The following is a 12,077-nucleotide window of genomic DNA, read 5'->3' as shown; positions in this document are numbered from 1 at the left end:
CATCACTAAAAACAGCGTTGCAGTCATTTCCTACCAGAATCTCTTATAAGGATGTTTTATCGTCAGAATCATATGAATTGAGCCCCAAACAGCTTCTCGTATTGGTAAACTTGGTTTACATCATTAAACAGCTTTGCAGCCATTTTCTAAAGGAATCTCTTATAAAGATGTTTCTATGTCAGAATCATATGAATTTAGCCCCAAACAGCTTATTGTGGCCTGAAAACATTGTTTCCTTCACTTAGAAAGCTTTGCCGTCATTTCCTACCAGAATCTCTTATAAAGAAGTTTATATGTCAAAATCATGTGAATTGAGCCCCAAACAGCTTCTCGTATTGGTAAACCTGGTATACATCATTAAACAGCTTTGCAGTCATTTCCTACCAGAATCTCTCATAATGGTGTTTCTATGTCAGAATCATATGAATTTAACCCCAAACAGCTTCTTGTGGCCTGAGAACACTGTTTCCTTCACTTAAAAAGCTTCCTTCACTTAAAACGCTTTGCAGTAATTTCCTACCAGAATCTCTTATAATGATGTTTTATTGTCAGAAGCATGTGAATTTAGCCCCAAACAGCTTATTGTGGCTTGAAAACATTGTTTACTTCACTTAAAAAGCTTTGCAGTCATTTCCTACCAGAATCTCTTATAAAGATGTTTCTATGTCAGAATCATATGCATTTAGCCCCAACCAGCTTCTTGTGGCCTGAAAACATTGTTTCCTTCACTTAAAAAGCTTTTCCTACCAGAATCTCTTATAACAATGTTTGTCAGAATCATGTAAATTGAGCCCTAAAGAGCTTAATGTGGCATGAAAACATTTTTTCCTTCACTTAAAAAGCTTTGCAACGTGCACTCAAGTTACAACTTCTGGCTGCCACACCCACACCGTCTGAGGAAAAGTTTTTCTTTTAATAACTTTACATCTTGGTGTTGAGAAGATACAGACCAAGTTTGAAGTCCATTGGATGAAATCTCTAGGAGGAGTTCGTTAAAGTATAGCACCTTGACTTTTAGGCCTACTTCCTGTTGCCACTAGGGGGCGCTATGACTTTAACCCTCAGAACCCGACCTCGTCGTCGGCGATGAACAACGGCACCTCTGATTAATATTTAGATAATTTGATATATAAGATAAGATAAATAGAATAGCGCTTTTTGCTGCTAAAAGCTAACGAGTTAGCCATCACGGGGGTGTCTTTGGTGTCTTTGTAGCCTTTACAGAAGGTTTTCTGTCTAGCCTGGAAGTTGTGCCTCTTTTCGGAGTTGTTCAGCAATAAATCCAAACGCGTAGATCCAAGATTTATCCACTTGATGTCCATAATTTATCAATTTTCCGTCATTTTTGCCGCTAGCTCGATGCTAGCTGCCATTTTGAATATCCCATGATGCTTTGCAAGATTGGGTTGACGTCTTTCAACCAATGGGAAGGCAAAGAGTATATCGAGTGGAATGATAGATCGCTCCAGCGAATCCAAGCGAGAACAAAGGCTATACAGTGTAAAGATGGATCACTCCAGTCTATTACCGCTCTACAAAGAAGAATGTTTTGAGATTTGGCATAAATTTGGGCCTTTTTTGAAGAAATGTAAATAGTTTGTCATTTTACATGAGTTATAATGTTCATTATGTTAACAACTTATATACATATATTATAACAACTTCCAGTTGGGTTTAGGGTATGGCTCAATGACGTTTTTTGTACAGCTTGACATGTTACATATGTGTACCAAGTTTCGTGAGTCTACGTTAAACACACTGCAGGAGTTCAATTTTTTTAACTTTGTAGGGGGCGCACCAATTAATAAGGAACTATCTGCTGAGTTCAAAGATACCTCACACAAAGGTCTACCATAACGGTTAAAACGTTATGAAAGGGGCGTGGCTTAAGCATAGGGGGCGGGCCAAACCATCACCAATCAAAAACAAACTCTCTGCTGAGTTCAACGATACCTCACACAAGACACAGTTCATTAGCTGTGAAAAGGGGCGTGGCTAAATTATAGGGGGCGGGTCAAACCATCACCAATTAAAAAGTAACTGCTGAGTTCACTGATATCTCAAGGGTTTACATAAAACGGGTCATTAGTTATAAAAGGGGGCGCGGCTTAAGCATAGGGGGCGGGCCAAACCATCACCAATGAAGAAGCAACTCTCTGCTGAGTTCAATGACACCTCACACAAGACTCTACCTTAAACGGTTCAAATGTTATGAAAGGGGGCGTGGCTTAAGCATAGGGGGCGGAGCAAACCATCACCAATGAAGAAGGAACTCTCTCCGGAGTTCATTGATACCTCACACAAGACTCTATCTTAGATGGGTCAGCATTCATGAAAGGGGCGTGGCTTAAACATAGGGGGCGGGCCAAATCATCACCAATGAAGAAGGAAGTCTCTGCTGAGTTTAATGATATCTCACACAAGGGTCAACCTTAAACGGTTCAAATGTTATGAAAGAGGGCGTGGCTTAAGCATAGGGGGCGAAGCAAACCACCACCAATGAAGAAGGAACTCTCTGCTGAGTTCAATGACACCTCACTCAAGACTCTACCTTAAACGGTGCGTGGCCTGAGTAAGTGGGCGTGGGTATATTATAGGGTGCGGCTCAGTATCACATGTAGACCACACATTCTAAGTTTCATTTAAATAGGATGATGTTTGTCATATAAGGCAGATGTCCTGTTGCCAGTGGGAGGCGCTATGACCAAAAGTCAATATTGGCCTGTATATGTCCTCAGGCCTGACTGTTGTTGATTGTGTGAAATTTCAAGCAGATATGACAATGTACACTGTAGTTACAGCCACTTTCTCGTTCATCACTAAACACTCAAAATGGCCGCCATGCCACGCCCACACCGTTTGACGAAAAGTTTTTCTTTTAATAACTTTTCATCTTTAAGGTGTTGGGATGGTACAGACAAAGTTTGAAGTCCACCGGATGAAATCTCTAAGAGGAGTTCGTTAAAGTATAGCACCTTGACTTTTAGGCCTACTTCCTGTTGCCACTAGGGGGCGCTATGACTTTAATTAAATATTGGCCTTTATTTGTCCTCAGGGTTGGACTCTTATGAATCCTGAAAAGTTTCGAGCCAGTTGGACAATGTACACTCAAGTTACAGCCACTTCCTGTTTTGATGGCGAAACGCACAAAATGGCCGCCCCGCCACGGCCACGCCCTATGACGAAAAGTTTTTCTTTTAACAACTTTTCATCTTTAACATCTTCAGATGGCAAAGACCGAATTTGAAGTTGATCGGATGAAATCTCTAGGAGGAGTTCGTTAAAGTACGACATGTGGAAATGGCCAAAATCGCACTAAGCGACAGCGGCGAAGGCCCTTTTGAAACTGAAGGAATTATTAGGGCCCGAGCGCCGACAGCGGCGAAGGCCCTTTTGAAACTGAAGGAATTATTATTATTAGGGCCCGAGCGCCGACAGCGGCAAAGGCCCTTTTGAAACTGAAGGAATTATTAGGGCCCAAGCGCCGACAGCGGCGAAGGCCCTTTTGAAACTTAAGGAATATATTCCCAATTGTCCCTGATTTTGCATTGCAAGGTATTGCCATTGGCCAAAACGTACCCCAATGGAAATGTGGTTGGCGTTTTGGGACATTTGCCATACACGCGTTGATTTTTTTGGGCACATTTTGGCCATTTGGGTTGCCGATTTGGGCACACTTCTGCAATTTGGGAACGCATGTACCGACCACCATTTGGGCCGTAGGAGGCGCTGTTTTTGCATCTGACGATTTGGAACGATATTGACAATTGGGTATACGTGGTAAGGGGGTGCAGGAGTGATGGCCAGTAGGGGGCAGATGTCCTTGGGACAATTGGGTACACTTTTGACACTTGGGTATAAAATTGGTATAAAATTGGTGGGAATAACTGAGTGGGGGTTGCATTGGCCTGGGGGGGGGGGTCTTGGGGGTCTTGGGGGGGTGGTGGGAGAGGGGGGTGCATAGGACAGTCGGGAACACTTTTGCCAATCGGGAACACTTTTGTCATTTGAAGGGGGGGGTGCATAGGATGATTGGGAACACTTATGCCATTTGGGAAGGACAATTGATAGCACTAAAACCCCCCTATGAAAAACAGGCCAAGTGTCCCGGGCTTTCAAAAGTGTTGTCTGACCCCTTCTGGGGGAGCCAGTAGGGACCCTTCCCACGGGTCCAGGACCACCAAAATTTGGTCATTTATTCTCCACAGCGCCCTCGGTAACATTGAACAGGTTCCAGGCCGTTATTTTACTGTTAAGTGTGGGAAACAGCATATTAGCATCGAAAATTGCTTCGTGACCTTTGACAATGGCTTCTTTGACCTTTACGTTTTACATTGTGGGACACTTGGGAACACTTCTTCCATTTGGGAAGGACACTTGGGAACACTTCTTCCATTTGGGAAGGACAATTGGGAACACTCAACCACCCTATTAAAAACAGGCCAAATGTCCTGGGTCGGGTGTTGAATCCTTTTTTTTTTTGTGCCCCTGGTATACTAACTTACTTCCAGGGAGAGGAAGGGAGGCCAGACCGGGGCTTAGCCTGCAATCAGGCCTCGCGGTCGGACACCCTGCCCAGCTCGCACACCCCCTGATGGATGTGTGGACTCTGGCATTTTTAGGTAGGACATTTGGGAACACTTCTTCCATTTGGGAAGGACATTTGGGGGGAGCCAACCCCCTATTAAAAACAGGCCAAATGTCCTGGATCGGTGGGGCTTTCAATACTTTGTTAAATTTTTTTTGACTTTTTTTCGTGCCCCTGGTATACTAACTGACTTCCAGTCAGGGGAAGGAAGGCCAGACCGGGGCTTAGCCTGCAATCAGGCCTCGCGGTCGGACACCCTGCCCGGCTCGCACACCCTCTGATGGATGTGTGGACTCTGGCATTTTTAGGTAGGACATTTGGGAACACTTTTGCCATTTGGGAAGGACATTTGGGAACACTCAAGCAGCCTATTAAAAACAGGCCAAATTTCCTGGGTCGGGCGTTGAACCCTTTTTTTTTTGTGCCCCTGGTATACTAACTGACTTCCAGGGACAGGAGGGGAGGCCAGACCGGAGCTGAGCCCACTCGCAGGCTTCACAGTCGGCCAGCGCTTAGCATGGCTGCTCAGGAGGATAGGACATTTGGGAACACTTCCATTTGGGCAGGACACAAATTTACATAAACCGGTAATTTCAGCACATGTGCTGAAGTTGGCCGACCTTCCTGTGCAGCCATGCTAAGTGCTAGCATGTCCAAACCAACTTCATTTTACTCCATAAAGTGCTGGCAACAACATACTCAAAAACCAGGGCTGTAGCAGAAAGTTGAAAAATTGCCATTTTTCTGGTTCAGGTCTGAGGCCAAAAATGCATCCAAAAGTCCTCCAGTTGGGAAATGACATTTGGGAACACTTTTGCCATTTGGGAAGGACACTTGGGAACAGTCAGCCCCCCTATCAAAAACAGGCCAAATGTCCCATTTTTGAAATAAGGGCAGTACAGTGTTAGGGAAGACCAACCCAGGACATTTGGCATGTTTTTAATAGGGTGGGTGAGTGTTCCCAATTGTCCTTCCCAAATGGCAAAAGTGTTCCCAAATGGCCGACCTTCCTGTGCAGCCATGCTAACTGCTAGCATGTCCAAACCAACTTCATTTTACTCCATAAAGAGCTGGCAACAACATACTCAAAAACCAGGGCTGTAGCAGAAAGTTGAAAAATTGCCATTTTTTTGTTTCAGGTTTGAGGCCAAAAAATGCATCCAAAAGTCCTCCAGTTGGGAAATGACATTTGGGAACACATTTGCCATTTGGGAAGGACACTTGGGAACAGTCAGTCCCCCTATCAAAAACAGGCCAAATGCCCATTTTTGAAATAAGGGAAGTACTGTGTTAGGGAAGACCAACCCGGGACATTTGGCATGTTTTTAATAGGGTGGGTGAGTGTTCCCAATTGTCCTTCCCAAATGGCAAAAGTGTTCCCAAATGGCCGACCTTCCTGTACAGCCATGTTAAGTGCTAGAATGTCCAAACCAACTTCATTTTATTCCATAAAGAGCTGGCGACAACATACTCAAAAACCAGGGCTGTAGCACAAAGTTGAAAAATTGCCATTTTTCTGGTTCAGGTCTGAGGCCAAAAATGCAACAAAAGTCCTCCAGTTGGGAAATGACATTTGGGAACACTTTTGCCATTTGGGAAGGACACTTGGGAACAGTCAGTCCCCCTATCAAAAACAGGCCAAATGTCCCATTTTTGAAATAAGGGAAGTACAGTGTTAGGGAAGACCAACCCAGGACATTTGGCATGTTTTTAATAGGGGAAGTGAGTGTTCCCAAATGTCCTTCCCAAATGGAAGAAGTGTTCCCAAATGGCTGACCTTCCTGTGCAGCCATGCTAACTGCTAGCATGTCCAAACCAACACAGTTTTACTCTATAAAGAGCTGGCAACAACATACTCAAAAACCAGGGCTCTAGAAGAAAGAAAAAAAATTGCCATTTTTCAGTTTCAGGTTGGAAGCCAAAAATGCATCCAAAAGTTCTCCAGTTGGGAAATGACATTTGGGAAGGACACTTGGGAACAGCCAGTCCCCCTATTAAAAACAGGCCAAATGTCCCATTTTAAATATGGGAAGAGCACTGAAAGGGAAGCCCAACCAACGCAGGACATTTGGCCTGTTTTTAATAGGGGTCTTCTGTGTTCCCAATTGTCCTTCCCAAATGGCAAAAGTGTTCCCAATTGTCCTTCCCAAATGACAAAATTGTTCCCAATTGTCCTTCCCAAATGGCAAAATTGTTCCCAATTGTCCTTCCCAAATGGCAAAAGTGTTCCCAATTGTCCTTCCCAAGTTGCAAAAGTGTTCCCAAATGTCCAACGACAGTTTGTCTAAAAATTGACTTAGTATCTACAAATAATGACTTAGTTTTTCTAAATAATGACTTAGTTTCTCTAAATAATGACTTAGTAACCCTAAATAATGACTTAATTACTCTGAATAAAGTGTTGAAAGCCAAAAGCAGCACATTTGGCCTGTTTTTAATAGGGTGGTTCCCAAATGGCAAAATTGTTCCCAATTATCCTTCCCAAATGGCAAAAGTGGTCCCAATTGTCCTTCCCAAAAGGCAAAAGTGTTCCCAATTGTCCTTCCCAAATGGTAAAAGTGTTCCCAATTGTCCTTCCCAAGTTGCAAAAGTGTTCCCAAATGTCCAACGACAGTTTGTCTAAAAATTGACTTAGTATCTACAAATAATGACTTAGTTTTTCCAAATAATGACTTAGTTTCTCTAAATAATGACTTAGTAACCCTAAATAATGACTTAGTTACTCTGAATAAAGTGTTGAAAGCCCAAAGCAGCACATTTGGCCTGTTTTTAATAGGGTGGTTCCCAAATGGCAAAATTGTTCCCAATTGTCCTTCCCAAATGGCAAAAGTGTTCCCAAATGGCAAAAGTGTTCCCAATTGTCCTTCCCAAATGGCAAGATTGTTCCCAATTGTCCTTCCCAAGTTGCAAAAGTGTTCCCAAATGTCCAACGACAGTTTGTTTAAAAGTTGACTTAGTATCTACAAAAAATGACTTAGTATCTACAAAAAATGACTTAGTTTCTCTAAATAATGACTTAGTTTCTGTAAATAATGAGTTAGTTACCCTAAATAATGACTTAGTTTCTCTAAATAAAGTGTTGAAAGCCCAAAGCAGGACATTTGGCCTGTTTTTAATAGGGTGGTTGAGTGATTGCAATTGCCATTCCGAAATGGCAAAAGTGTTCCCAATTGTCCTTCCCAAATGGCAAAATTGTTCCCTTTTGTCCTTCCCAAGTTGTAAAAATGTCCCCAAATGTCCTAAATTCCTATCAGTTTCCCTAATTAATTAATTGATTCCCTTACGTTTACCAATTAACGACAGTTTGTCTAAAAATTGACTTAGTATCTACAAATAATGACTTCTTCTTAGACTTTCTCTAAATAATGAGTTAGTTACCCTAAATAATGACTTAGTTTCTCTAAATAAAGTGTTGAAAGCAGGACATTTGGCCTGTTTTTAATAGGGTAGTTGAGTGTTTGCAATTGCCATTCCCAAATGGCAAAAGTGTTCCCAAATGGCAAAAGTGTTCTTCCATTTGTCCTTCCCAAATGGCAAAAGTGTTCCCAATTGTCCTTCCCAAATGGCATAATTGTTCCCAGTTGTCCTTCCCAAATGGAAGATTTGTTCCCAAGTGTCCCAAATTAGAAATACCCAAAGGTCAGAGGACATTTGGGAACACTTTTGCCATGTTTTGGCAAAAGTGGCATGTTTTTAATAGGGGGTTGACTGTTCCTAAGTGTCCTTCCCAAATGGATAAAGTGTTCCCAGTTGTCCTTCCCAAATGGAAGATTTGTTCCCAAGTGTCACAAATTAGAAATACCCAAAGGTCAGAGGACATTTGGGAACACTTTTGCCATTTGGGGGGGACACTTGGGAAAAGTCAAGTCCACTGTTGAAAACAGGCCAAGCGTCCCACGTCCCGTACGGCCTAGCTTCCTCAGCAGACGCGCCGAGTGCCGCCGCGTCCGAACCGACGCGGTTCTACGCGTGTTCTCGAGCGGCGGAAAGACCTCCTGATGCTTCGCCGGCAGTCCAGGGGGCAGGGGTGAAGTCTCCGGGAAAGGAGACCTCGGCACCCCTGCCCTGTGGCTCCCTCCCTGGTGGGCGGCACGATTTTGGGAACGCTTTTACCGTTTGGGACGTTTTTCGCCTCCCTCGGGGCTCTGCGGACATTTGGCACGCGACTCAATGGGGCGATGGTCCTGGCGTTTGTCTTTCCCGAATGGCTGAAAGTGTTCCCGATCGTCCTTCCCGAATGTCATAAGTGTTCCCGTTTGTCCTTCAGCACTTCTAAAAGTGTTCCCGTTTGTCCCGAAAGTATTCCCGTTCGTCCGAGGGACAATTGGGAACATTTCGGGACATTTCGGATGAGCCCGTGTTCCCTTTTGTCCAAAGTGTTCCCGATTGTCCCGCGGGGAGATAAAAAGAGCGCCACCTCGTGGCCGAAGTCGGAACAGGTCCCGAAACGGGAGAAACGGGAACGTTTTGAAAAAAACGATAGGTCTGGTGCCGCCCGGCCGGAGGCGGGCCGAGGGCCGCGGACCCGGTCCTGGATCGAGGGCAATCCCTCTGGCGGCCTGCGGCGGAGGCAGAAACCTTCTGGCCACCGGCGACGAAGGCGGAATCCCTCTGGCCACCGGCGACGAAGGCAGAATCCCTCTGGCGGCCTGCGACGGAGGCAGAAACCTTCTGGCCACCGGCGATGAAGGCAGAATCTTTCAGGTGGCCGTACTGGACGTCGAGGGCACTCAGGCGGCCAGGCAGGACGTCGAGGGCAGCGCCCCTCCGGGGGCCTTGCAGGTCGGCCGAGGCGGAGCCCCTTGGGAGGCTGCGCAGGTGAAGGGGCAGCTGGGCCGGAGTCAGGCGGCGGGTCAGCTGGACTGGAGTCTGGCGGCGGGTCAGCTGGACTGGAGTCTGGCGGCGGGTCAGCTGGACTGGAGTCTGGCGGCGGGTCAGCTGGACTGGAGTCTGGCGGCGAGTCAGCTGGACTGGAGTCTGGTGGCCAGGCAACCGGGGCAGAGGTTGACTGGGGTGCCAACAGGGCACGAGGGGCAGGAGTGGGCCTGACCGCCGACAGGGCACGAGGGGCAGGAGTGGGCCTGACCGCCGACAGGACACAAGGGGCAGGAGTGGGCCTGACCGCCGACAGGACACGAGGGGCAGGAGTGGGCCTGACCGCCGACAGGACACGAGGGGCAGGAGTGGGTCTGACCGCCGACAGGACACGAGCGGCAGGAGTGGGCCTGACCACCACGGGCAAAGTCTCAGGGGGGCAGAACGAAGGCAAAGTCCTAGGGGTGGTCTCAAGGGCGGTCTCAGGGAAGGTCACAGGGGTGCCGGGGACCGGCAAAGTCTCAGGGGCGGTCTCAGAGGCGGCTATAGCCAGTTCAGAGGGGCTGGACACCAGCCAGGATTCAGGGGGCTGGCTAGCCAGCCGGGGATCCCGGATAAAAGACCGCCTTGGGACACTAGGGAACTCGGGGACTCTAGGAAGGCTGCTAGCCATCCTAAATTCAGGGGGGCTGCTAGCTAGTCTGGGATCCGGGAGAGTGCTAGCTAGCCTGGACTCAGGGGGGTTGCTAACTAGCCTGGGCTCAGGAAGGCTACTAGCTAGCCGGGGTTCAGAGAGGCTGCTAGCCAGCCGGGGCTCAGGAAGGCTGCTAGCTAGCTGGGGCTCAGGAAGGCTACTAGCTAGCCGGGGATCAGGGAAGTTGCTAGCTAGCCAGGAATCAGGAAAGTTGCTAGCTAGCCCAGAGTCAGGAGAGATGCTAGCTAGCAGGGAATGAGGGGAGTTGCTAGCTAGCCGGGGTTCAGGGAAGTTGCTAGCTAGCCAGGAATCAGGAAAGTTGCTAGCTAGCCCAGAGTCAGGAGAGCTGCACGTCAGCCCAGGGTCAGGAGAGCTGCACGTCAGCCCAGGGTCAGGAGAGCTGCACGTCAGCCCAGGGTCAGGAGAGCTGCACGTCAGCCCAGGGTCAGGAGAGCTGCACGTCAGCCCAGGGTCAGGAGAGCTGCACGTCAGCCCAGGGTCAGGAGAGCTGCACGTCAACCCAGGGTCAGGAGAGCTGCACGTCAACCCGGGAACAGAAGGGTTGCACGTCAGCTTGGGAACAGAAGGGTTGCACGTCAGCTCGGGAACAGAAGGGTTGCACGTCAGCTCGGGAACACCGGTCAGCTCAGGCTCAGATACACAGGTCAGCTTAAGCTCAGATACACCGGTTTGCTCAGGCTCAGGTACACAGGTCAGCTCAGGCTCAGGAACACAGGTTAGCTCAGGCTCAGGTACACAGGTTAGCTCAGGCTCGACAAGAGGTTGATGCAGGGCATGGCGCTGGGAGCCATGTCTTCCCCTCCCCCGTCTTCGGCCTCCACGAGTCCCAGAAAACACAGCCAGGCGGGTTCCTTTATAGGACTGTTGGCGGGCGGGGGCGCACGCTGGCCGGGCTGCATCCGAGGAGCTGCTAGTCCGCCCGGGATCAGGAGAGCTGCACGTCCGCCCGGGATCAGGACAAAACACAGGCATGGAGACGGGGAAGCGAAACTCCTGGGCTGTGGCCTGCCAACGCACCTCCATAAGGTGCCTGGCGAAGGCAGGGTCCTCCTCGTGCATGGAGCGGAGAAACTCCGTCAAAAGTTCTCCATCCGAATCCAGTGGATGGAAAACTGGCTTGAATTCTGCTGGGTCCATATTTGGTCGGATCATTCTGTCACGTGCAGAGAGAGACTGGTGGACCCAAATGCAGAGAGCAGGCAAGGAGTAATGAGCACGAGGATTTATTAAACACAAAAAGCAGAAAAAAACCAAAGGCGGTCCAAAAATGGAGCAGGCAGAGAAAACTGAACAGGCTAAGACGTGCTGACAGAAACAAAACCAGACACAAAACACGCAACATAAAACAATGATCCGACACCAGACAAAGAACAGCACAGGAACTAAATACACCAGGTAATGAACACTAACAACGGACAGGTGATACAAACAGGTGGAACACATCAGGGCGGGGCAGAACAATCAAACAGGCGGGAAAACAGAAAACAGGAAGTAAATTAGACAAGACAAGACAGACAAGACAGACTACAAAATAAAACAGGAAACCAAATACCAAAACCCTGACAAGGCCTCCATCCGTACTAATAAAATAATCTCCAACTATTTTCCTATATGTAGGGGGACAAGACAGGACTGTCCATTGAGCCCACTTCTGTTTGACCTCGCCATTGAACCACTAGCGCTTGCACTTAGGAGTGCCGAGGAGCTCATGGGTGTTGTTAGGGGTCAAACTCACAAACTCTCTCTATATGGGGACAACCTGGTACTTTACCTGTCCGATCCTTGCACCTCTATTCCTAAGGCATTAGAAATTATCTCTAGCTTTGGAGAGATTTCAGGCTACAGAATCAACCTTACTAAGAGTTTGCTCTTCCCTATTAACGACCAGGCTCGACAGATGTCTTTTGAGGCATATCAACTAAAAGAAACTTGTGACACTTTTACCTATCTTGGTGTTTT

The sequence above is a fragment of the Sander lucioperca genome, chromosome 10 (genome assembly GCF_008315115.2).
Source record: "Sander lucioperca isolate FBNREF2018 chromosome 10, SLUC_FBN_1.2, whole genome shotgun sequence".
Taxonomy (NCBI): domain Eukaryota; kingdom Metazoa; phylum Chordata; class Actinopteri; order Perciformes; family Percidae; genus Sander; species Sander lucioperca.
This window is presented reverse-complemented; position numbering follows the sequence as displayed.